The sequence below is a fragment of the Crocodylus porosus genome, unplaced genomic scaffold (genome assembly GCF_001723895.1).
Source record: "Crocodylus porosus isolate Cpor-Errol unplaced genomic scaffold, CroPor_comp1, whole genome shotgun sequence".
NCBI classification, from domain to species: domain Eukaryota; kingdom Metazoa; phylum Chordata; order Crocodylia; family Crocodylidae; genus Crocodylus; species Crocodylus porosus.
Genome location: NW_017728886.1, coordinates 54054355 through 54081649, shown reverse-complemented (window position 1 = coordinate 54081649; position 27295 = coordinate 54054355). Strand labels below are relative to the sequence as shown.

The 27295-nt window shown below is 41.3% G+C and overlaps 1 long non-coding RNA gene across 1 annotated transcript; it reads left to right on the top strand.

The window, feature by feature from the left end:
* Positions 1–9102: 9102 nt before the first annotated feature.
* LOC109309514 lies at positions 9103–27059 on the top strand. The gene is made up of 3 exons (XR_002100936.1): positions 9103–9305; positions 13146–13148; positions 27049–27059. It is a non-coding gene; the product is annotated as an uncharacterized LOC109309514 (long non-coding RNA).
* Positions 27060–27295: the final 236 nt, after the last annotated feature.

Genomic DNA, 27295 nt, shown 5'->3' with positions numbered 1-27295 from the left:
TTCTCTGTGACTATCTCCCTAGGTTTTTAAAAAAGATATGGAAACAAATATTCCAGCAGGGGACAATCCATTTCATAGACATTAGGAGCTGAAAGGGACTCTCGAGATCGAGTTCAGTACCCCCGCCCCACCATAGCTAGGAAGTCAAATGATCCCAGCAAGATAAACATCCAAAAGTCTTTTGAATGCGTCCAGAGGAGGTGCTTGCACCACCTCGGGGGGGGGGGGGGGGTGGAGTCTATTCCAGACCCTGGACACTCAGACTGTAAAGAAGTTTTTCCTTATGTCCAGTCTAAACCAGCCTTCCAGGATTTTGTTGCTGTTACACTTTGTTATCCCTTAGGGTGGCCCTGGTGAACAACTGTTCTCCCAGATCCTGATGTACCCCACTAATATACTTATAGGCTGCCACCAAGTCCCCCCTAAGCTTTCTCTTCTCCAGGCTGAAGAGTCCCAGGCCTGTCAGCCTCTCCTCGTAAGGCTTGCTCTCTTAGCCTTTGATCATCTAGGTGGCTCTCCTTTGGACTCTCTCAAGCTTATCCACGTCCTTCCTGAAGTGGGGGGCACAAAACTGGACACAGTACTCCACCTGCGGCTTCACTAAGGCCAAGAAGAGCAGGAGGATGACGTTCCTGGTTTTGCTAGAGATGCATTGGTGGATGCATGCCAGTGTTTGGTTTGCTTTGCTGGCTATGGCATCACATTGGTGGCTTATGTACATCTTGTGGTCAATCAAGACCCCCCAAGTCTCTTTTAGTCATAGTGCTAGCAAGCAAAAAAATGCCAAGCCTATAAATATGATGCTGGGTTTTCCTCCCAAGGTGGAGCACCCTGCACTTCTCTATGTTCTGACATCAGGTTTTGGTTCGCTCACCTTGCAAGTGTATCCAGGTTGGCCTGTATCCCCAGCCTGTCTTCCACAGTGACTGGCTTCTCCCATAGTTTAGTATGGTCTGCGAACTTTGCTAGTCCACATCTGACACCTGAATCCAGATCATTAATGAAGATGTTGCAGAGTACTGGCCTGAGTACTAAGCCCTGAGAGACTCCACTGGTCACCTTGCGCCACGTTGATTTGCTCCTGTCAGCTAGTATTCTTTGGGTCCAACCCCAGAGCCAGTTCCCCAGCCACCGGATCGTGAGATGGTTGAGGCCGCAGTTCCCCAGCTTAACCATGAAGACATCATGGGAGAACAAGTCAAAGGCCTTCTTGAAATCTAGATATATGACATCAACCTCGTCTCCCTTGTCTAGGCAATGCATCCCTTGGTCATAGAAGGAGATGAAGTTGGTCAGGCAAAACCTTCCAGCAACAAAGCCACACTGGCTGGGATTCAGAAGGTTATTTTCCATTATCCTGTTGCTGATGGATCCCTTGATGATTTTCTCCAAGATCTTTCCAGGGATGGACGTCAGACTGATTGGCCTATAATTCCTTGGATCTGACCTCCTTCCCTCCTTGAAGACTGGGACCATGTTGGATCTTTTCCAGTCTTCTGGTACCTCACCCAAGAGCCACAAATTCTCAAATATCTTTGCCATAGGGCTTGCCAGCTCCTTCAAGACCCTTCGGTGCATTCCGTCTGCGCCTGCGGACTTACGGATGTCTAGGCTCTTGAAGTGTTCCCTTACTTGATATGTCAATTGTGAGTCCATTTCCCACACCCTGGATGTTTTGCATCCTGTCTGATAGTATGCCCCCCCCCCGGGCAGGTGAAAAACTGATACAAACTAATCATTTAGGAGAGTGGCTTTTCCTTGGGTGTCAGACATCAGCTGCCCCATTTGATCTCTCAACATTGCCTTTGATCTTTCTCTGACTTCCCACATATCTGAAGAAAGACTTTTTGTTATCCTTGATTCCGGTGGCTAACCTGAGTTCAGTTTCTGCCTTGGATTTTCTGGACCGCTGTCTACAGGCTAATACTAAGTAGTCCCCCTTGCTAATGATTCCTGCTTTCCATCTGGTGTAGGCTTCTGTTTTAAGTTTCAGGAGATCCAAAAGTTTCCTGTTTAGCCAAGGGAGCTTCCCTGCCCCATAACTGCATTTCCTGCAGGACAGGATGGACTTCCCTTATGCTTCGAGCATTGCATACAGCTCTTTAATGTGAGCGAGAAAGAGTATCCACATGGCCCATTTGCATCTGCATGGGTCATGTTCAGGGTTGGCACCTGAAATGATGAATGGTAGAAATGATCTACCACAACATTTTTTGCTGTTTAACTCATAATAGAAGACTGGAGGAGAGCATGAGGCATGTGCTTTGTCAGTGGGTTTCACAAATTCCTAGTAAAGGAAGAGAAAAACCCAAGGAGCTTAGGTTTCCAGTTTCTGAAGTGGAAATGTATTTCAGTGGGCCCAGACACTTCAGTCTATTCCTACTCCCACAAATTTGATCTTTTCTGTTCTGTCCCTTCCACCCTGACCTTGCCCATCTTTGTTTCTTTTCACCTAAACAATACCATATTTAATCACTGGGCTTTTCACGCCAGTTTTCAGTGTCCTAGCCCACCCCACCACCTGAACTCTCAGCCCTGCTTTATCTTTTTCCTCCCTAATCCTCCTCTAAGATCCTTCACCTAAACAATCTACTCACTTGCCTCCCCCAAATCCAGTTCTGTACCTTAGTCAAGCTAGCTTTTTTCAGCCAGGAGTCTTTAGGACTACAAGAAAGAGATAGGTCCAAAGTCATGTGGATCTGGACCCAGTATGGCAACAGAAGACTAAACCAAAACTGCAGGAAAATACTTGATGAAAAAGAATCTTTGTGGAATTTAGCTGCTAAAAGTCCCTGCTGAGTATGTGAAAACATACTCAGTTTTTCAATAGGAAAGCAAATGACATTAGCTTTTAGCTCATTCAGCCATTAAGGCTTTGATAAAAAAAAGGCCATTCACTATCATTTTACAAGTCTATGCTCCAAAGTATGAAAGCATGAGAATGCTAGAGAGTTTGCAAAAGAAAGTTTGCTGGATATGTCTTTAAAATTGAAAAAACTTAAGTATTTTTGGTGTTCTTAGCCTTGTTTAAAGAAAAAAAAAAAATGGCTAAACCATTTTGGAGTATCAAAACACCAGTAGCACACATCCAGCATGGAACATTTTAACTCAAAGAGGTAAAGTCTGGCAAATAAATAAAATAACCAAAAACTGAGTCTTATAACAGGAAGTACTGGGACACTTAATAGCCAAGGCTCCCTACCAGTGTAGTCTTTAGAGAGGGAGACTAAAGAAATCTGCATGCATTGTCTAGATTATACTCAACTCTAAGGTCTTTGAGGTAGTGGGATTGTATCTCCCATCCTTGGTTTAATACACGGGGCACATTTACATTCCTTGAACTTAAACAGCGCTGCTATATTCTACAGTAGCAATTACAAATGCACACACACAGCCTAGCGCGCACACTGGTTGTTTGCACCTTCCCTTTAAAGAGAGCAAAAGGATCAACAGAAGGATAATTGTTGACTCTGCTGAAAATTGGATCAAGCCTGCCCCAAGAGGTCTAGTACCATCATGTGCTCCCCTTTATGGAGTAAATATTGACTAGGTTATAACTCAGACCAGTACACAGCTGCTCCAAATCCTTTCCAAACAAAAAGCAATATTGAAACTGGGGATATGATGGACATAAGTAGAAAAATATTCTCTGTAGGCAAAACGTGCTAAGTACTGAAGGAATCAAGTAGTCAAGTGTGCGAGACCATCAGCCTTCAAAATTTCAGGACTAAAGAAAGGCCTTAATGCAAGCAGCAGGAACTTCCTGCAGGTAAAACAGAACATAGGAGTATCAGGGTTCTGGTCCAGGGGAGAGCTTGCTCAGGACCCCCCAATTTATCTAGCCTCTCTTCGAGTACCCTCCCTGAAACCAACCCAGTCTTGGCTTCTAGAGTGTGAGACAGTCCTGCCTCCTTTAGACTGTCCCAGCCATTCAGCCCCTGATCCTCCTGGGGTACCTGTGACTAAGGGGCCATCTTCAGGGTCAGTTATTGAGAGGAACTTGACATCTTTAAAAAAGGAGAAAAGAAGGCAGCTCCAAGTCCCAAGCAGCAAAGAAGAAAGCTTCTCTTCAAAAAAAGGAGCTACTGGGCAACTGCAGTTCAAAAACTAGCGCTTGCCTCCTCCAAGGGTTAAACAGCCCATTTCTTCCCAATCCAGGCCACACTGCCTCTGAGCACCTCAAAATCAGCTCAGCTGTGCTCTCTTGCTCTAAGGCTGACACATGTCTTCAAGCACTTGTCTTCATTGTTCTCTTTATCCTAACTGCCCTCCAGGTACAGAAACAGGATCTCCTCCACGGTTTGTTGATTAGAATTCAACTAATGCCTCTAAGGACATTCAGTTTTGTGGTTGAATGTGCCTCCCTTCAACAGGCAACTCTGGCTTGAGTCAATCCATCCTTCCTCCCACCCTGCCCCCTCTTCACTAGCTTGGGTTGGGAGGCACATGCTGTTACAGCATGAGTATATTTAAAAAACTACTGTTTTTGTTGTAATATTTCTGTCACAGATTTAGCTGGCAAGAGTCTATCAGACATTGTGCATTTTGACTGAGTGAGTCTTTCCTGCCCAAGCGCAGGAGGGTTGGACCTGATGATCTCGAGAAGTCCCTTTCAGGCCCTAACATCTACAAATCTATGACTTACAGCTAGAATTCAACTCATACTAAAAAAAACCTGCACAGAATAGCAATACATAAAGACATAGTAACTGTCTTTAATGTACAACATTGTGCTATGTATAGACAGCTCCTAAGAAGCCCTAAACAGAACTCTTATAAAGATACAGAGGCCAATCTCGCTTTAATTCATCTTTGCACCTTCCCGTATTCTCTGAAAAACCTCCCCTGCCTTAACAACATAAAGGTCTTGCTCAAGTTTCAGCATTCTCCTCTGGATGCTGTAACTCCCCAGCATCTCACCCAGAATGAACCATATGGACATTAGCACCAAAATGGAGTGAGGATCTAACTCACTATATTCCAGGATTGTGTGTGTAGAAAGGATTACTTATGTATAAACACTGCCCCCTGGACCAGAAGGGCAAAGAAGGAGCGAGTTTATGGAACCTAGGTTCCATACTCCTTACTTACTGGTCCTGGTGGATGAGGCAGCACAAACAGAATTGCCATTAACTATCAGTATAACTTAACAGAAAAATCAATATACAGCAAGAGCAAATTAGAAGCAAAGGAGAAACATGACTCAGAATTACCCAAGAGTGACAGACTGATGCAGTACTTCTTTTTCAGAACTGAACCTTAGAGCTAGAGTATGTGTACTTTTGAGTCCTTGTATCTCATTTGGTAATTACTGAACTGTTTAACAAGCACAATGAAAGCTAAATGCATTTGTGATTATTAAGTACTTTCCAATCCCTTGAGTGAAAGCATGATGTACATGCACAATATAATACTGTCCCTATGTGTACAAAGAGGAACCTGTAGAATATAAAGGGCATCAATTTCAATGAAAATTTTGCCAGAAACATTTCAACAATTATGGGTTAAGCCCATAATTTACTGAAAAGTCACATTTTAGGTATTACTTATCTCAACATATCACTTTCAGAGACAACTACTACAAGGTGACATTTTCAACACTAAAATATCATTTGTCTGTCATAGTACGCATCTTTTGCACAATATTTAAGAAAGATTTTTTTTTATTTCCAGCAGGCAACAGGTAGAGAATGAAAAGTGCCATCTTTCATGCCATTTTCATATACACAAATGTACACATTGTTACAAATGACTGGACAGAAAAAGCTGGATTTTCCTCAAAAAGGCTTATTTCCTAATCTCTGGGAAAAGCTGCTCACAGTTAAATATTTCCCATAAAACAAAAAAGAATGAGACTAAACACACCACTGCACATATCTGGCTCTGAGGTATCAAAATAGGTCCCTATGGGTTCTAAGCAGTTCTGAAAACATGGTCCCAAATTGTGAGCTCTAACACTAATTATGGATCTGATCTTCTTTTGTGCATGCAGAAAACTTAAAACACATTACAAAGAAGATTGTTACCAAAAATGCTAATCCTTTTATCAAGCTGAAAAATTTCAGACCCATTCACAGCTGTCAGCTATATACACACACTTTTCTCTTTATCTCATATGACAGGTACAGCAGTGTACCCCTATTAATACATTTTATATTTTGAATATAAAATTCTACTTTGAAACAGTCTTATTTTTTATGCACTCTTTTTATATCCTTATGGCGGCTCATTCATTAACTCATTGAATGTTCCAAATCTATGATATGAATCCATTTAAAAAGTTTCCCATCTTCAGAAGCACCTAAACTGTCAAGTGTACTGTAGCAATCATTCTATCACACACTCTTTCTCCAGGCAGAAGACCAAAGTCAGAAGGTCAGCAATACAACCAACATGTCCAGCAATATAAACAAACTGGACTCTGGCTTCAAGGTTCACAATATTTCTTCATTTCACTCTAGGTGTTACAGTATATTATTGATATGAAAGTGAGCATGACATCGCATGCATGCTTCAAATATTTTAGATTTGCAATTCTACATAGAAAAACAAGCTTGCCTGAATACTTAGCATCTAAGCTTGCAACTGACAGTAACTGGCAGACTGTTACATGCCCGAAGTCCACTGATGCCTGCTTATTTGGTATCCATTTTAAAAATGGAATCATAACTTAGAAATACAATTACACACCTAAACGAATAAGAGCAATAACTGAATACTAGGAAAAGATTATAGGCATTACCCTGTACAAATATCTGTTTCATGCACATAGTTCTACATATAAATTAGGCAATTATATACAGACAAATTTGACAATGTGATACTTGTTTTATTTTATGACTCCTTCTATATACTCTCTTTCTCAAAGCCTGAAATCTCTTCTTTTTAGTACCTTGTTAGATATTGGAACTACTTAGACAGAAACATGCACAAAATGGACAAAGCTGTACACTATAACTTTTAATAGATGATGTTTAACCACAAAACCAGCTGAATGATTAAACAAAATATAAACCAGTAGCTGCTGGGGCTTTGTAACTTTACGAGTAAGGGAATTTCATTTTGGGAAGTATGAACCTGAGGAACATTCCATGCAATGCTTAGCAGTACATTTCCTGCAAATCAAATTACTAAGCAACATATTAGTTTGGGAATGTATTCAGAATATATTTTCTTTGAACTCAAGTCTGTCATGAATTTTAAATGCCAACTGAAATACTCAAAACCCACTCAAGAAAAACAAATGCATATGAAAAAGGGTAAGAAATTAAAAATGAAATAACAAGAATGTAGAAAAAGCAAAATTATACCTAGCATGCATAATCAAAAGTTTCTATATCCAGTGTTCCCACACATTTTTGAAGTTTGATATTTTACATTACAATTCAGGAAAATACGAATATCTGCCAATGTAACTTTCAAATCACCTCATGCCTTGGACAGAGGTGCATTCAAAGGCTCCAAATCCCACACTGTTTCAAATTCAGTGCACTTCAGCACTGCGCAGAAGTGTACTTCATGGCCATTTTTGAAGTGGTCTGGACAGATGAAGACATACAGCGGCACTGTTCTCCAGCTCGAGGTCAGGGGCAGGGGCGGGGAGGTTGGCAAAAGCAGGAATCTCTGCATGCCTCAGCCTCTGGAGTTTCCTGAGGACAGACAGGACATGCTTACTGGACTTAGTCCTGGTGCCCCAGCAGTGGCAGATTAAGATTTATTGACATCCTGGGCAAACAGAAAATTGGAGGCCCACCTCATTATAAACTTGACTGTATCAAAAAGCATTAATAAATAGACAAGTTAAATTATTACATAGTGCATTAATAAATAAAGCACAACACACAATGTCAAAATTAACACACAAAACTGAGTAAAACAACTGCCTTAGGAAAATGACTTGGATACATGGGATCACCATAAATGTACAGCAACGTGAAAGGAATGATAAATTAGTTTAGTGGGCATGTAGACTCGTTTAACTATTTTTTTAAATACACCTTTTACATTGTATCTACACAATATACTGATTTATATTTTGTTTAATCATTCTGCTGGTTTTGTGGTAAACTACTGTAAGAAAAATAGGCCATACCGATAGCCTCAAGTACAAGTGTAAGAATACCATTAGTGATTCTTGCAATTAAAATAAAGCAGTAGGCCTACACAAAACATCTCAATAAAGCAGTAGGCCTACACAATGTTTGCTTTTTATCATTCCTGAAAACAAACACGTGCTAAACTTCATATACTGTAAATCCCTACACCTATACACCTGTGCTTTAATGCTACATAACAAATTATATAACCAAAATGTATAGATGTGTATGTACATACACATTCTCTCTCTGTCTCACACACACAACTGTCTATTGGGGTGTGTGTGTGTGTGTGTGTGTGTGTGTTTTGATATGGGCAAGATAGCCCCTGTTGTTCTGGCCATGCGCTCAGCACATGGCAAGCTGGGGCCTGTATCTGGGGCAAATACATAAAATCCTCTGGCTTTACTGGCCAGAGGAAGCAGAGAATGCTTTAGGCAGTTTGGTTGGGAGAAAGACTGAAAATAAACCCTCCTGCATTGGACAAGGCTTGGCTGATGTCACACCAGGTATATATAAGAACAACTCACTGAGGTTCCGGGGCTATTATTCATCTGCCTTCTGAGAGCTGCGCAGGTATATTGGGAGCCAGAACACCTGCTCCCCATGGTGGGGAGGGTCTACCCACTCTTTGCTAGAGAGGCAAGCAAATTCTATTTGAAAGGAAAGCCTCAGCTAGAGGGAGAGAAAGTTGGTTTTGGAGTTTGAGACTCCCATTTTGTCCCTCTTTCTTTTTTTTTATCTTCTTAAGTGGGTTAATGCCATGGGGGTGTTAATCACTGAAGCAAACTGCCCAGGAAATGGGTCTTGGCAATTACTGGCTACCAGAACCTGGGCTCCTCTGATTTGTAACTGTATTATCTTAGCATGGGGTATAGCTGAGACCAGATGTCCAGGCTGGGCCTGGGCCATTTTCTTCCTGCTGTTTCTACAGCTATAGTGTTTCAGCCTAGCTGCATGACTTTATCCCAACTACAGGTATTCCTGACTTAACATTGACCCAGTTAACGTTGTTTCATTATTACATCGCTGATCTATTAGGGAACATACTCATTTGAAGTCATGCACTGTTCAGTTATAAAGTGGTTTGGCTGCTGCCTGCTAGTAGGTAACTACTGTGACGTAATTGGATTTGCTCAACATCATTTAGCTTAAAGTAGCATTTTTCAAGAACATTACTACAACATTAAGTGAGGAGCAGCTGTATATGTTCAGGCCTCAGTGCAGTATAGGTCTGGCCAGCTTTTGCTGCCTAGTTCAGTGAGGAAGGCCTGATCTCTCCTTCAGAGTTTTCTTCTTACAGTTACTGCCCAGAAGAGCTGGGATTAGGACTAGGAATTTAGGGTTGCGGCATGCTGTATGGAGCCACAATTTACCCCTCAAGGCCACCACATTGAAGTGGGGATTGCCCTACAGTGTCACAGGGAGCAACGAGGAACCCCTTGCAACACAGAAGGACCCACACTCTCTAGCAGCTTCCTAAGGCCCAGCAATTCCAAGGAGCAGCTCAAAGGACTCTCTAGTGAAGCCCCCTCACCACCTAGCCCATTCCTAAAGGGCAGGTATAAGAGTACAAGCCCTGGAACTGTCTTTTGGGGAAGTCCTAAGTCGCAGACTTCCTAGGCATGGGTGAAGCCTGCCCAAGAGGGTGCAATCTATGAACTATGTCTTGTAGTTGGTAGTGTTTTAAATTTTATTTAGTGTTTTTCTTTGCCTTTGTTTTTTGTAATAAATGTATCCTCTGTGTTTACACTGCTTGCGAGGAGGGGGTTTTGTTTATGCAGGACACCCTAGTAATTTATTTAGTGTTTCCCAAGTGGTCTGGGTGGGGGCTCAAGCCATGGTAAAAGTACATTTAGACCCCAAAATTGAACCCAGCCCTTGTTGCTGCCAAGTGCCTGGCAGAAGTGTTACATATATATACACACCTGTATCTCTCTATATATAGATATCTACATAATTATATACATATACACAATTTTTCTCTCTACTTATAATGCATCTTGATAGACAGAGACCTATATCTAGTCACCCCCTGGAAGACCTCACACTTCCCCACGCGAGCCAACATCACTTGGAAAATCTGCAGACATCTCTCTATCAGCAGCCCTTATCTGAGGGTGAGAACTGCAGAAAGTAGCCAGGGAGCAGCAGGATCCCCTTCTCTGTGCCCCAAAGCACACCTTGGCAGTGGGACTAAAGCACCATGTGCTGACCTGCAAGGGGATCTGGTGTGGTTTGGGGGTCCACCCCTCCACACACACACACACACTGTCTGCATCCACCATGAGTGGCCCATGCCCACCAAGGAGGTTGCAGCACATTTGGATTCCCGGTTTCCTACAGGAATGGGGTCCTTTGAGAGACAGAAAGACCAGCTGAGCAGTGAGCCACAGGGATCCTTGCTGCTACCTCATCCTGGCCCTCAGCATGAAGCAGACATACAAGTTCCCAGGTGCTGTCTCCTGCTGGCACTCACGCATTTAACAAACAATTGAGCTTCAGTGCTTAACAGGACTTTCCCCTGCAGACTGGGGAGTGTGGCAGGCCTTTGCCCAACCCCCTGCCCCATGTCTTAATCCACCCCTGTCCCCTGGGACAGGCTAGGAATAGAGCACCTTGGTATGTCAAAGGACAACCAGTGTATGGGAATTTCAGAAAATACCTCAAAAGGTGTCCTCATAGACGAGTCTAGGATTTTTTAAAGATGGGTGCAGATAGTGTGATGCATTATTACATATCACAACAATTATTTCCAGTTAAAAAGAAGCTAGAACCTTTACTAATAGGCCAGGGGCCCTGAGCTACATTATTTAGCTTAAGATTGAAGCAAAAACAAATATATATTCTGGAATGTTCATTCATTTGCTTTACAATACATTATGTATAAAAACACAAAAGACTAGAGTTAAATAAATCAAAAGATGTTTCACTAGTCCTGTAGTTATTAAATGTCATCTCTTTCAGATTCATAAAACAAACCTATCTTTCTTGAGCATCTTGACAGGCCTCCAGTGCTTCGCTGAAAATTATTTTCATACCTGAGTTAATGATTCTAGCTATAGTTAAAAGCAGTCTGCAGGGCTGTGAAATAGAAGTTACATTAGCAGGAGCAGCTAACAGACAGCAGAAATGCAAAACAAATGAGAGCTTGATTAGTGCAACTATTAAAGACCATTAAACAGGAGAGAGGGTCATTAACACCTGTGGAAAGGAAGAGTTTAGAAGGAATCAGGTGCATCATAACAGAGCCAAGACCTCAGGTGATGCCTTCTTCCCCCTCACCACCCCCACCCCACACACACACACACACACACACACACACACACCTGCCTGAATAGACAAGCTGCCACCATTACTGGACATTTGGTTTTGTACTTTGCACAGCGCAGGAATCAAATGGAGGTGCAAGTGTACCACTGCATATCCCCCACTTCCCAGATCTGCCCCTGGATATTCCTCTTCTTTGTGGGTCATTTTTAAGTGGTTCTTCATTGTGCATGTCTGCACCCTCACTGTTTAGAGCTCTTCATAGAGCACATCAGTTCATACCTTCAGACATTTTCATCAGAGGCTTTATCCTACAGCCACAGGACTCCCACAAAATTGAATAGCTAAAAGTGCTTTGTACAAGAAAGGATTGTGCCCCACCTACCTGAACTGGATTGAGAGGCTGCAAACTGTCAGCATAAACTTCTATTTTCAGGTGCACATTGTAGGACAATTACAGCATTGTACATATGAAGAAATGCGGTTATTTTGAAGAGTGCATACCACTAGTCACTTATCCATATTCCACATCTAATGCAAATGGGAAACATCCCTAATGAAGATCAGCATTGTTTAGGGTGTCATTTGTTTATGTGATGATACAATAGAAAAAGAGTTTGTTTTTAAAGAGGTGAGGCATAATTTGATATTACAACTACTGAAAACAAACTCAGACTTACGACATAATTGGTTCCTGAAAACCACGTCTTAAGTCAAAATGTTGTAACTTGGAACCAATTTTCCCATAGGAAACAATGTTATACATGGGGGATTGGTTCCTGAACTAAGGCCTAATATCCTATTTTCATCAAAAATAACCCAGAATATTGTACTCAATCAATTATAGATGAGTAATATAACTACATTAATGTATTCGTATTGTAAATACCAATCATATTGATTTGGAAGGACTTCTCTGAAGTGACTTTGCTGGACTTTTTGAAGGGCTCTTGGTTGGACTGACTCTTTGAAGGGTTCTTGCCTGGAGTCTTCTCAGGAGTCCTGGCTGGAGGTTTTTCTGGAGTCTTGGCTGCTTTCTTAAAGAAAGCCTCTAAGGAAGTTTGGACAGATGTTCTCCAGAGAGATGGGCAACGCAGCAAACTTGTTCACTCGTGTGACGTGACATGGTGTGGCATCAAGAGTTGTAAAGTCAAAACTGGTGTCAGAAAGTTGAAACACTGTCAATTGATAAACGTTGTAAGTGCAAAAGATTGTAAGTGGAGGACTGCCTGTAACAGTAATCATATACTCTGCAGTTATGGCTTGAACTGAGAATTGTTTATCTTCCATTATGTATTTACTAGCTTTGATGTAGCCTCAGCAATCTTACTTAATGACAATTTATTTCCTCAAGGCAACTGTCTCGGTTAAATGCAGCAAATAATGATGTTGCCCAGAATAAGAACATCTTTGTATATACTGAAAATTAGCTGAAGAATCATAATTTTGAAAATTTACTCTTATCTACATATTCACTTCTACCCAATCTAACAGCATATTTTTTATGACTCCTATGGTATTTAGTATGAGCAAACAGCATTCATCCGTAATAACCACTTCCCATTCTGGGCAATTAGATAGGGAAATAAAATCTTTACCCATATTAACATTTAAAAATATGGTAAAAACAATAAAAAATTAAACACATGCACACAGGACTCCTTTTTAATTTGCTTCATTCATTCTTATTACCAAGCATGAAATTGCTTTACAGTATGGATGAATGATCTTATAATACTGCAGTTTGGTCTCGCAAGAGAATATACAGTGTATTGATAGCAAGTATTTGTCATCTACTTCTGTCATGCTCAGATGTATGCATAACTGGAAACAAGTATTTACATTACTTACTATAACCTAATGTCTGTAGCAGTTCATGGAGGAGGACAAAGAAAGACCTCTCTATAGACCTACAAATTATTCTGTGGAGCTAAGAGCTGCTGCTGTGCATCTCAAGCATTTTCTAACCAAATACATTTTAGCACATTGTATGAAAAAACAAACTTCAACTACAGTAATCTTTCTCTGACTGAAAAGAGAGAGGAATCTACAGTTCCCAAGGTATTCTTAATCCAGCAGCCTCCCATAGTCTGTAACAGTCAAATTATGAACCTATAAAACTGATAAAACCATTCAGTCTTCTTCCAACTACAATATATTGGGAAGAGTTTGTTCTTGTTGGGCTTTTTGTTTTGTTTTGTTTTAATTACCTACCACAAATGAGAAGTGATGTCCTTGTCAGAACAGTATTCTGCATCATCTTTTGTATGGCATCAGATATCAAGGTCTAAATCTATGAGCTACTGTCTGGTATTACTGCTCAATGTGCAGATGCCATCTACCCTGTATGGGCATTTGTAAAGATCGACGCTTTTGATTAAGTTCTGTGCTATTTGTTGGGTACTACATTAGCACAGGAGGCTCTCCAAGATGCTCATCTTGTGAAGTTTTGTTTTGAAACATCTGAATGCAGATCTCAGTCTATTCAGCTTGACACACTTTTCTGTCAAGGGTATACCCCATGGAGGACTTGTTTGGTGTTGGTATACAACATTGCTGCTCATAGGTTTGGTTCAGCGTCCCCCATGTCTTCCAGGGGCTTGTGGGCTTCTTTGATAAATGGTTTATGACTTTTAAGCCTCCACCCATTCGGGTCTTCAGTTAGCAGTTGGGGGAGCAGGTGATTTCCGTCATTTCTTGCCTCTTATCAGTAATGATGTTAGGGTCGTACTTCTTATATCACTTGGTCTAATGCCCAAGAATAAAGGAAGTCTACCAGTATGTCTGTAAAGTTGGAGTCATGCTCCAGCTGCTGGCCAGGCTTCCTGCTCCAGGATCACGATGTCTGGAGCTTCTGGAGGCCCCCAGGACCCCAGGTAAGGCTGCTAGGGCCAGCATAGTTACTGGTCTCAGCCTGCCCTACCCCACCCATCACATGTCACACACCAGAGCACACATGGCACAGGTGTTCCCCGGGGACAAGCACCAGTGGCACACATTGTGTTATTGCTATTTGTCCCCAGAGAAACACACATTCCCACTCATGGGGATGTGCCCCATGAGTTTGTATGCAACGCAAAGTAGTTAGATGGGTTGATAGATCTTTGGATCCTCTGGTGGTTTACTGAGTTTCAGGATAGCAACAGTGTCAGCTTTTCTCCACATTTTTGGAAGTCTGCTACTTTCTAGACATCTATACACAAATTTCTGAAGCCATTTTTTCCATTGTGGTTCTGAGGTTGGTAAAGAATTCTGGGAATATCTTATCAGGTCCAACAGCCATGCCAGTCTTGGCTGCTGTGTCAAATTCATTGTCAGAGATGGAGGTGGTTAAATTAGGTTGGCGTAGGGTGATTTAAGTTGCTCACACATCAGATGTCTAATCGTTACTGTGTGCTGCTTGCTTGGGTTACTGTACACTTGTTGCACAGTATTTTTGTGATGGTATTTGCTTACACAGGGCAATGTCATTTTTTGGTGCCTTTGCCTGTAAGGTGGTTAATGGTGCACCATGCTTGCCTGCTTACGTGGGTCATATTCAACCCTCTATGGATTGGATTTTGATACACTATACTTTCCAATTTTGATATACTAACTACAGGATGAGAGGAAAGATTGACTGTTCAGCAGCTTAATATTGAAACCTATCCTGTACTCAAGCAATCAGTGCTGGAATGCATCACCAGGGAAATGATGCCACATGCAGTCCTTCTACAAGAAACACTTATGTAACAGCTGCAGAAGATAAAGGTCTCAAGCTACAGCCTTGCAGACTCAATAGCTAGCAGGAACCAGGGCTTTGCTATCTTCATCAGAAATGACCTGCCATCCACTACCAAGGAACAACACCTACAGTGCTGTCCAGGTCAATGACCTAATCATTGTCAACATATACATGCCACCCTCTGCCATGCTGTCAATCATATCCCTGCCCATTTAATGACAGGACAACCTTATATGCAGGTGAATTCAACTGTCAACATTAAGACTGGGGATTCTTCATTGAGTAGCAAGGGGGACAATATTCGACTCTGGGCAAGCCTGAATGCTGTAGCCCTCATACATGACCCAAAGATGCCAAGACAGTCCCAAAGACAGTCCACTCTGGATGCTGAAATGTCTAGATGCACCTAAATCTTGCCTGGTGGAAGGGCAACTTAAGTAAAATGCCAGTAAGAAAAGTACTTGACAAGTTTCCATCATCTCAGTACAGACCCTCACTCATCAGCATTGACCATATCATTTTTCAGCCATACCATGCAAACTAGCTCCAAGACAGAACTTTTGTAAGGTGGATTGGGAAAAATACCAAAGGCTGGTAAACAAGAGAGCAAACCAACTAGGGGATCCGTTATAAACTAAACACTGATCTAGGTTACAAGACATTTACAAACTGCCTGATTGAAATACACAGAGTTTGGTTATCTAAAGGTTATAGAAGCTATAATGTGCCATGCTGCGATGAGCAGTGTGAACAAGGGATGCACCAATAAGAAAAATTTTGGCCCCCTCTCCTGCCAATTGTCCTATAAAAACAAGTTTAACATTTTTATTCATAAAGTGCTACCTTTTAAAAAAAGCCAAACTATGTTGCATGGTATATACTTTTCATAATAGAAATTAACTTGTGTATTTGTAAGTTTATAACTACTAAGTTTAAGAAACCATAACAGTTACTTCTTATTCCAAAGCATTTCTCTCACTTGGTAGTAAACACAAAAAGCCAATATACTGTAAGAAGCTCCTAGTTCTTAAACACTCTAACCCCAAAAAGAAAGAACAGAATCTAACCAAGCCAATGCAAGCTTGGTTCAACTACACTGGTGCTTAGACGGTCCATCACAAAGTACTAAATTAGCTGAACTGTGGTAGAAGGCATTTTAAAACCAACCCTAGAAAGTACAAGCTCTTCATAGTTGAAAGCTGAGAAAGTGAATTGTCAGCCACAAAGGTCAAGAAGGTTAGTATAAACACTGACAACGCTTGCTCTTGAAAGATTCAGCTTGGGGGAAGCATCTTTTCCTCCACACCTGGGTAGCAAGGAGAAAACCACTGGGACTGCTTACAGACATGAAAAAGGAAAACAAACAAACAATAAAACACTGTTTTGCTTTAAGTTTGGCATGCCCTTGTGCTGAGTGCAGCACATACCCATAAGAGACATCACATCAATTTGACCCAACTCATGCAATGTCTGTACAGAACACACACTTCAACAGGGTTTCTTGGTACTTTTGTCTAATAGCTGTTTGAATCAGCTTTAGATAAAAGTGCCAAAACCCTGCTGAAGCGTCCAATCTATACAGACGCTAGGGAGCACTTAGTTTGACCTGGCTTTCTCTTCCGGCAAAGCACTGTTTTGTTTTGGGGGGTTTTTTAACATCTGTCAGCAGCCTAGAAGCCCATTTTCCAATGGCCCCAAGCTGCTCCTTTGCCTCTCATTCTCCACATTGCTTAGGAGCACTGCGGCTCCAGCAAAGGAATAGGAAGAAAAGGGCCTACCACTGGCAGTTGTGTATTTGCATGTGGTGTGGTACACCCAGTAAGCTCTCCTACTTCAAACACCTTCACATTTACACAATTGTCACTCTACATGTGGTGAGGGTTTGTTATTTTAAGGCAGTCAGATTTTTTTCAATTGGCATTTAAATAATTACCTCCAGCTAACCAGGGAATATTTTGACCTCTTAAAAGACAAAACTTTTCCTTTGCAAAAAAGAAACTGACCAAGTTTAACTTAGTGTCTTCTTACTGCAAGGGAAAGACTTTTTACATCAGCCAGGCACAGAGAATTTGTATGCAAACAGAATTAAGTTACTGGTAAAATGCCCCTGTTGATAGAGTGTAGTATCATTAAACACAGGGTTGTATTTGAAAGCTAAATTAGGCATAAGGAGTGAAAAAACTATATCTTAAGATGTGATAGGGTCCATTTACGCTCCAAGATGAGATTACTTTTTTCTACAATACATTACCCAAAGGCACTTGCAAAACTAAGGGAATATATTACATGGTGTTAAATCAGAACTTTTTTCTAAGTAGGTCAAATCTGAAAACAAAATCTTGAAATCTTACACAGTGTTACAAAAAAAAAATCCTGAGAGCCATACAGCCAAGGTGCTAATCACTTTCTAATATAAAAAGACTTACTTTTGCATAAACATTAAATGTAGCGCTTTAAAAAGCAGTCACACACCTGAGGCTGTACTTTCACTGTCAATTTAATTCAGTTTTTAATAACCAACTGAATTTTAATTAACTGAATTACTTTATTCATTTATAGCCGTTAAATTTTACAAAAGATCGACTTCTTGTCTAACATTTACATTTTTCTGATCTCAAATTTTCTTATTTCTTAATGGTGAAGAAGGATTGAATTTCTGGAGTGAGTTGGTTCTTTGAGTGGGAGAAAAATGAATGTACTTGGGTTTACATTCCTGTTGCCTACCTTATTTTCATTTACAATAGGCATACTGCTCCCTGCCAAGGCTTTCAACAAGGATTGGAAAAACAGAAACTGTAGCAACAGAACTTGAAAAGAGAACTAGTTCTGCTGCCAGAGCTCCAAAGAGGGACAAGCTGTGACTGTAGGTTCAAGTTCAAGTTAGACAATACTTGTCCACATAGCTGCGCAAACTCCAAACGCGGTAAAAGCTCTTTCTAAGAATATGTCAGTAGGCATTCCACGCCTAGGTGTTGCTAGGTAAGAATACCTATTGCTAACAATGTAGCCTTTTCTATATAAACATATTTCAGAGTCATAATTCAGGATTAGTGCAATACATTTGGACACTAAATAAGAATTAAAAGGGTGCTTACATACATACAGGGAGCTTGCTCCAATGCACTGGAAATCCAGAGCGTCAGAGCAGACTCAATTAATCGAATCTGCTGAAACACATAAATTGACATGTGCTGGCAGCCTCGTGGGTCACATGCATCAGTGGCACAGAGTGCCTCCGTGCTGAGGAAATTGTGACGGTACACTTTAAACTAAACACATTCAACGTGCTTCAGTTCAAAGCGCACTGCTGCCATTTTCTCAGCACATGGATACACTGCACCACTGATATACGTGACACACAGGCATTTCTAATTAACATGGCTTGCCTATAAAAAGCATCCGGCACTGCGTAAAACGTGTAAAAATAGGCTGCCCAGAGTCAACAGGAGTTTTGCCAGTAACTTAAATGGGAACAGGATCATTCCCCCAACATAATATAGTGCCTTAAATAAAAGGAGTCCAAACTACACTACAGTTACCAGCAAAGAATTGTGCATGTTTACTATGTAGACAGAGATGAGGGATCAACAATGGGTATTACCTGAATCATTACTGAAAACAATGAGTTATGACATACCCAAAAGGTCATCCAAAATGTCCTCTTAACAGTTCTACAATCTATATTCTTGAACCCAATGTGATTTAGAAAAAAACAATGGAAGTATCAGACTTAACACCTCTCTATGCAAGATAGCAGTGTATAAGAAAACAAGAGATCAAGGATAAATCTTGCAGTCTTCACTTCAGAAACTACTTAAATAAGGAAAGGAAAAAAATATTCTTAAGAGATGCTTTAACTTATCCCACTATATTGTAAGAGGAAATATTTGGATGATATAAGATTTTGCTAAAATTAACTTATCAGCACAGAACACTACTTTAGTCTGATCCCAATTGTAAAGGGGAAGATTTCTCCCTAAAGTTAACTGCTTGTCAGTTAACTCAAAAGGCATCTAACATATTTCCATAGGCTAGTCTATACACTGCCCACATTTCATAGGGGCTAGAATTTTTTTCTCTATGAAAGCCATGAAACATGTTAAGTACTCCAATCAGTTGGCAACTAATTAGGCCAAAGTGAAAAAATCTAGGGTCAATTCATTCTATGGTTTGTTATCGACTTTATGAGGAGCAAGATCATTTTCTTAATTTAATATCCACAATAACAACTCTTCATGTACATTTTCAATCCTAGAAAGAGGATGATGGAATTTGAACCATACACAAATCAATACTGCATGGGCCACTAATGGATTTTTCTAGAAAGAGAAAACATTTGGAGAGAATGTTCTTCATTAGGTTACTTTCCAAAAGTTTTCTAAATAATTTAACTTTGTTTATTTATTGCATTTAAGCCACCCTAAGACAGATTTAAGGCAGCTTAGAATTAAAAAAAAACAGTTAAAGACATAAAAAAAATTTTTTTAATGTGCTATAAAAACAAACTCTCCAGACTTTATGTACCATTTACAAATGTAACTGCTAATCTGAAGAAACTACCTAAAAGTTTGTTGTTTTTTTTAAAGTGGGGCAGGGGTTGGAAATCATGCTTCACAGCCTAAGACAAAACGACATCAAAATGAGTAAACTTCAGGCACATCAGTCACTCAAAACTCCCACTGCAGAAGTGTTCAATAAAACTAAAGTTTCATTCATAGTCCTCTATCATTTTATTTGTGAGTGCAGCGGTCCACTCCCAGAAACACAAGAGAGGGTTAGGACTTTTTAGTGTTAGTCATTCTTGCTATTTTACTATTTCATGAGAAATAAGACTCAATTATATTTTAGGTCCAGTGGATTATTAAGCTTTCCCCAATACCTCATCGTTATAAAAAAAAAGTCTAAGAATCAACTTGAACCTGTGTCTGATTAAGTACTTAATTCTGCAATATTTTTAAATAGTTCACATTTCTTCATTAAAATATGTTAGGGTGCAAACAAGCACTTGTGGCACCTGGTTTACTTACTTTAGGCCTCCTAAACCAGGAGGGGCACATGCAGGTATTCACTGCTTTTCAGGAGTAACACAGGGAGTCCCAGGTAAGCAACTGGGGGTGGGGAGAGGGGAAGGCCTGGTAGGTTTGAGAGAGGTTTCCCCACAAGTCCAAAAATTTGACAGTAGAGGAGTGATGGCATCACTCCCCTGCTACCAAATTTCCAGACCTAAGGAAACCCCTCACACACTGCATTGGGCACCCAATCGCAGGGTGCAGGGCCAGGCAAGGTTGGCACTGAGCCCCACCACAAGGGCAGCAGGAGGGATTCTGTCAGGTTTGTGGACTGGCCCCACGCCATTTATCTGGCCCACAGGGGCAAAAGGTTGAACACCACTGGGTTAAGCCATTTTAAAAATTGGCTGATCACCTCTGAGGAGAACTAACTTTAGATGGGGTATGCCACTTTTAAGATAAACTAAGACCTGAGAATGCCTGAACTGCGGGCCATTTAGATCAACCTAATTTTGGTCAGGTCAGCTTAAATGTAATGTTTGCATATACCCCAAGAGTAGAAAACTGTAAGAGGCCCCTCTTGTTTTTCCAAAGATAACAGTTCTTAGAGCATAAGAAGTGCAGTAATGGGTCAGACAAATGGTCCATCTAACCTAGTATCTGGTCTCTGACGGTGGCAGAACTGGATATTTTTGAGGGAGACTACTGAGCTAGATAAATCTAGAATGTTCCGTCTCCTGCTCATTACCCTCCCTGGCATCCATCATTGTTAGTTTCAAGATGACAGAGGAACCATCTCCAAGCATTCTGTTCATAAGTTATTGAGAGATCTATCATCCATAAATTTATTTAACATTTTCTTGGCTTTTTTGGGTGACCCTGCATATTGAGCTGACATTTTTAGGGAACTCTCCCCAAGGACTCTTTCCTGAGTTGTAACAGCTGAGTTCAGAATTCAGCACTGTGTAAATATAGTTGAGGTGATTTCCCCCCCATATGCAATATGCTGCACTTGTCAGCACTGAAGTTCATCTGCCATTTTTTTGCCCACCAACTCAGTTAGCTTGGTGAGAGCTTTCTGTAACTCCTTTCCATCATCTTGGGATTTGACTACCTAGAATAATTCAGTGTCATCTATCAACTTGGAGATTTTACAGTGCACCCCCATTTCCAGATCACTGGTCAAAACAATGAATAGAATTGGGCCCAGTACATATCCCCACAGGACCCTACAATTGACCTCTTTTCCATCTTGAAAAGTGATGATTTAGTCCTACCCTGCTTTGTTTTCTACCTTCTAGCCAGATTTTGATCTATGAAACTTGTGTCAATGTTTTTTTGTTTGGTTTAGTTTTTTTACAAGCCTTTGAGGGACCTTGTCAAAAGATTTTAAAACTCTAAATCAGGGGATGTCAACCAGGGGTAACTGAGAAGGCCCTAGTGGGTATGTGCAGATGGGTGGGAACAGAGCACCACCATGCACCATCCTGCGCTGCTGCTGCCCGCCCAGACATGGAGGGCAAGAGAAACTCGCCCATGGTGGCTGCCGCACTGCTTGGCATCTGGCTATGCACTGCCACCCCCACCCACTGCTCAGAGTCCAGCTGCCAGAGATACTCTGCTCCACGTCTGGTCGCTGGGGGTACACTGATCGAAAAAGGTTGAAAACCCCTGCTCTAAATGTATGTCCAACTGGATCCCCTGCCTTGTCTACATGTTTATTAATGCCCACAAAGAACTCCAGCAGATTGGTTAGGCAGGATTTCTCTTTACAAAAACCATGTGCCTCTTCCCCAAAAGATCATATCTGTCCATGTGACTGGTAGAAACTATGATAAAGAATGAAATTGGCAATGTGCCAGGTACGAAAGTGAGACTCACTGGTGGATCACCTATGGAGTGCTTTTTGAAAGTGGCTGCTGTGTTGGCAACCCAGAAGTCCTCTGGCACTAAGTAATAACATTGAGAAGTTAAATAGATATTTACACGGTCATCTCACTCAAAAATGAAAATTAAACAACCAATTACATTACAGTTTCCAAAATCCTTAAGTCTTTTTTTGTTCTTTGTTCCTAGCTTGCAGAATAAACTGCATAAAACATGAACTAGAAGGACTAGTAGTTAAAACCAGTAAAAACTATGCATCTTCCCTGCACCTAGACAGATATCCTACCTCTCTTCCCTTCCCTGCCCCAACTCATGAAGTTGATCTGTTACTGTGACATTTGTTTCCTCATGTTCTGCATCCATTTATCTACCACACAGTTGTTTTATACAATGTTTCCAATGACTATCCAAGCTGCAGCTTTTGAAATAGTTTTAAATAATGTACATTAGTTTAACTTTACCTTACACACCTAAAATGAAAGGAACATACTGAGCCCTGCATACATTTTCCCACTTATGTAACTCCTGGTGGTTTACAGAGAATACAGTTCTGCTTAAGTCATATTAACAGGCAAAATTAAAAGCAACAAAGGGACGTGGTTAGTCAACTAGCTAGTTCTGTTACTCCCTCCCACTACTTAGAGCAGTAACTCACTCAGCTTTCAACCAAGTTCCTCCTTTCAGCTGGTTTAAAATGTTACACATCTCAAGTAGAGTATATTCCTTTAGCAATGTAGGTACTGCTACAGTTATGGCCCTAATAAAGAAGATAACAATATAGCCAAGTAGCAAGGTACATAGTTTACTAATATTTTGCTAGTAAATTATTCTGTTAAAACAGTAGCCTACAGAGTTCTTTTAAGGGTATTTCTCCCTTGCTGCTCAACTTGAAATCGATACCAATGAAATACAAAGGACTTCAGGAATGGAAGGACAGGCTTATAGGCATCAACTTTGGTTTTTGCCAGTGGGTGCTTACAGACATTAAATACACACAAGAAAAGCACTTTAAACTTGGCAGGTTCCCACACTGAGCCCCATGCATATCCAGAAGATGCAGTGCATTACTTCAACCTGTCTCTAAAGCACCTATAAAGATAGGGCACTTTAGTGGGGCTTTTTTAGCACTTTATCTAATAGATGATTGAATCAGATTGAGCTAAAAGCACCAAAAGGCCCCAGTCTCTAAAGATGCTGCAGAGCCAGGCTGAAGTAACAGGCTGCTTCTTTCAGTGAAGCGCACTGCTGTTTCTTTGTTATAATGTCAAAACCAAAATAGACATGGCTTGTGGGTGCTGAGCACTTGCTAATTTTGTTCAGAGGGTGCTTGAGCCCCAAGGCACCCACAGAGTCAGCACCTATGGAAAGGATGGCAAAGTATATGTGTTATTCTTCACGAGTTGGGGGGAGGTTGTTTTGTTTAACTAGACTCTACAATGAGCAGGAAACCAGGTACACTAAAAGAAGGTCATCATTTCAACAGCATGTCTAGCACCATGGGGGAGAGGGGAGGCAGCTAATGCTCTTGCACTCCACAGGCAAAACGAAGCCAAAGAATTAGGTTCATATATGTAAATCCATCTTTGAGAGTCAAGTGAGAACTAACATAAAAAGAGAACAGCGCTTTCCAGTTACATATCCATGTTGTCATAAGGAATACCAATGTGTTCACTTTCTATTGTAAGTTTTAAAAAGGAAGGAATTATGTATGGCAAGGCATAATTTCATGATTTTCTTCAGAATCTCTCAAATTTTCTCTCACCCAGATTCATAACCCTTACAATCAGTTGCTGAGAAAGTTATTTGATTTAATTCTCCATTGCCAACAAAGGCTCAGGGGAGCTTATAGTAAGAGGACAGGTGTCTCATAAAAGAGAAGGACAAAATAAAAGAGTACCAACATAAAGCAGAGACTCCCTACACTATCTCAACCTAGCTTTGTTTGCTAAATGCCTGCCCAAATAGGAAGGTCTCACAGCACCTCTGAACAATACACAATTATCGTAAAAATAAATAAATATTATTAATCTGAATACAGAACAAAAATGCATGGGCAGATAAACTTATGGGAAGTATAAGTTATTAATAAAATTGTGAGTGGAGGTCTATTTAAACTGGATGATTGTACAGTTGAATACACCTCTGCAAGTTAGATTATTATCTACTGAGACAGCAGCATTTCACATGCCCTTTGTACAAGTGAAAAACAGTACAGCTAGTGCAAACTAAGGGAAGGACCAGGCCAGAAATACACAAACTATTTCTTGCAGGAGGTAATATTTTTAAAAGCTTCTTTAAGCTACCTTTGCATCCACCCTTCTTCCCTCGCATGTGAGGCTTTTCAGGTTCAATCTGTCCTCTATATTTAGCAAATGCAGTTTAAGACCAATACCATCACTTTGTGGCATTTAAGCTAAAGGCAGACATTGAAAAAGCCTGAGCCTGAATCAAATTCAACCTTTGCAAGTTAGTTTAACCTGGCTAGGCTAAACCAGTTTGTAATTGCACAGTCATCCCAAAAATGCAGGCCCATGGCTCAGGCTAGAAGCTAGGGAGCACTATAACAGCCCTCCCTTCCTTTCCTCAATGCTGAGCTGAAGGGGGGGGCATGGCCAAGGCCTGGCAGGATGCTCTGATTAGGGAGGGGTTCTACAGACTTCTGATCAGCCCAGCAGGGAACTGATAATACACTGTTTATCACCCCATTAAAAAAAACAGAAGGACATTACCAGCTACCTGTTGATTCTGCCTTTGTCCTGTCTGCCACATCATGGATGGTAGCCAGCATGTGGTCTGCTAGATAATGATGTGTGCCTGTGTAAGGCAGAGGGGAGGGGGACTGTGTGGGGGGGGGAAGGGAGAGGCATGCAGGAAGCAAGCAGATGCCTGCAGTCTCTTCCAGAGTTCCAGCCAGGGAGCAGAGGATAGGAGCAGAGCCCCACGCAGCCCAGAGAGCATGCCCTACCCAGCCCAGAGAGCATGCTGGGAGAGTCTGATTTAACTTAAACCAGCAGGGGGTTTGGAGCAAACAGTTCGTAAGATGGTTTAACCTAAATCAGTTAATTCTGATACTACGTTCAACCAGGTTTACCTGAAACTGATTTCTGCCATTTTCAAACCAGTTTATGTGCACTGAACATCTGTTCTGTTACAGGTTTAAACCAGTTTCTGATCGCTTAAACTGGTTTATGTATAATATCTATCCCTAGACTTAATATGTCTTTTCAAATAGGCTGTGAGAAATTTAAGCCAAATTAAAGGGCGGGGGGTAGAAACTTTTGTGAAATCTCTTCAGAATTTCGATCTAGACAGCTACTTCATAAGTGCAGTGAATAAGGCAGACAAGGCCCTTTGAGTAAATCTGATATCTTTTATTAGACCAATTAAGATAGTTGGAAAAATTCTTTACAAGCTTTTGGGTAACACCCTTAAATCAGGCTGAGGAAGTACCTGCAGTTGGTCTGTGCTCTTCTTGGATGGAAGAGAATAGAAACCAGAGGCCAGTATGCATACAATATAGAGTGAATAAAGTGTTCTCACTTCCAAAAGCAATACTTGAACCCACAAGATGGGGGAGGGGGAGGGGCAGGGTGTTTGACTGGCTTAAAGATTGGAGGTAAAGTTTTAAAGCTAAGGAAAACTAGCACAAGTTTATTATTTATCCATGTACCCATTACCATTACCCAATGCTTCAGTAAACATTTTCTGGGATAGAGAAAAAGTGTTCCCAAAATCTTTTGGTTTAAACCAAACCTGTTCAATTCCTGGCCCACAGGGAAGATCCAACTGACAAAGCCATATTGTCCAGCCTGCAGGGCTACCGGTCAATTTACACATTTGTTTTAGAGAGTGGTGTCAGCAGCTGTCAAATGTCTGGACCCATGGGGAGCTCCACATGCTGGATAATGTGGCCCTGCACACTAATCAGGTACACTGGTTAAGGCAGAGGCAGTGCAGGTAAGATCAGGGCACCTCAAGCTGCTGACAGGCAAAACTTCTGAAATGGGTGACACTGAAGGTGCTAAGGCACAGCAGGGTGAAAGCTACAGGGATGGCAGCCCCTGCTGCGGCCATGAAGCCTGCCAGCTGTCGAGGAGATCGGTGCAGGTTTCCTTAGTCTCTGGTTTTGTAGGTGTTAATGAGTTAACAAGCAATGATTATCACCTACAAAACCACAAACTAAGGAGAGGAAATAATCAATACAGACAATCAATTGCCCCAAGACAGAGACAGTTGCACAAGCACCCATGTCACAAGTCTTGCCTGTGGGCAGCTAGAGGTACAGGGCTGCAGAACCCCCTGTCCCCATCTCCTTGACAGCTGGAAAGCTTCGGGGCCGCAGCACAGACTACCATCCCTGCAGCTTTCAACCTGCTACACCTTAACACACGTAGTGTCACTCATGTCCAAGTTTTACTTGTCCACAGCTTGAGGTGCAATTCCCCCCAAACCCCTGCACCAATCTTCTTGAAACTTGGCAAGCTTTGTGGCCAGAACAGGGGCCACCACCCCTACAGTTTTCAGCCCGCTGTGCCTTAACACACACAGTGTCACCCATGTCACAAGTTTTACCTGTCAGCAGCTTGAAGTGCAGTTCCCCCGAAACCACTGCACCCATCACCTTGAAACCTGGCAGTCTTTGTGGCCTCACCAGTTTTTACCCCTCTGTGGTGTAACACATATACAAGACATAAGTGCTTCTTTCAAGAATTTTGGGTGCAGTTCCCCCTGAACCCCTGCACTAATCTTCTTGAAACTTGGCAGGCTTCATGCTTTTAGCACAAGCTACCACCCCTGCAAGTTTCATCCAAATCAGACCAAAAAAACAACGTTTGATATTTTATTGATTCCCCATTATACCCTATGGTCGGATCTCTGAAGCTGCTCCAAAGCTTCAGAGCCACTTCGGCCAGATCAAAGCAGGAACCCAGTCTGGAGCTTGGGATCAGATCCCTGGCATCCAAAGCAGCCAGATCCGAAGCCGGATCAAATAGCTGCCTACTCGCACAGGCCTACTAGCTAGGTATCATATGCATAGTTTATAAAACTACTACTGTCCAAGATAATTATATATTCTATATAATGCGTTCTATGTTATATATTATGCCAAAAGGTACCAGTGGGTTTTATCTGTGTCTTTAGTCTCTGTTATAGGATTACAGTCTCTGTTTAAAGGATTTTAAAATCTTATGGTTATTCAATCCAAGTATCTCCAAGCATGTTAAACAAAGAAACGAGTGTCACCTAGAAAGACATTTGATTTTTAGTTCCTCTCCTGTCAGACCAACTTGGTGGCCTTCTATGACCAG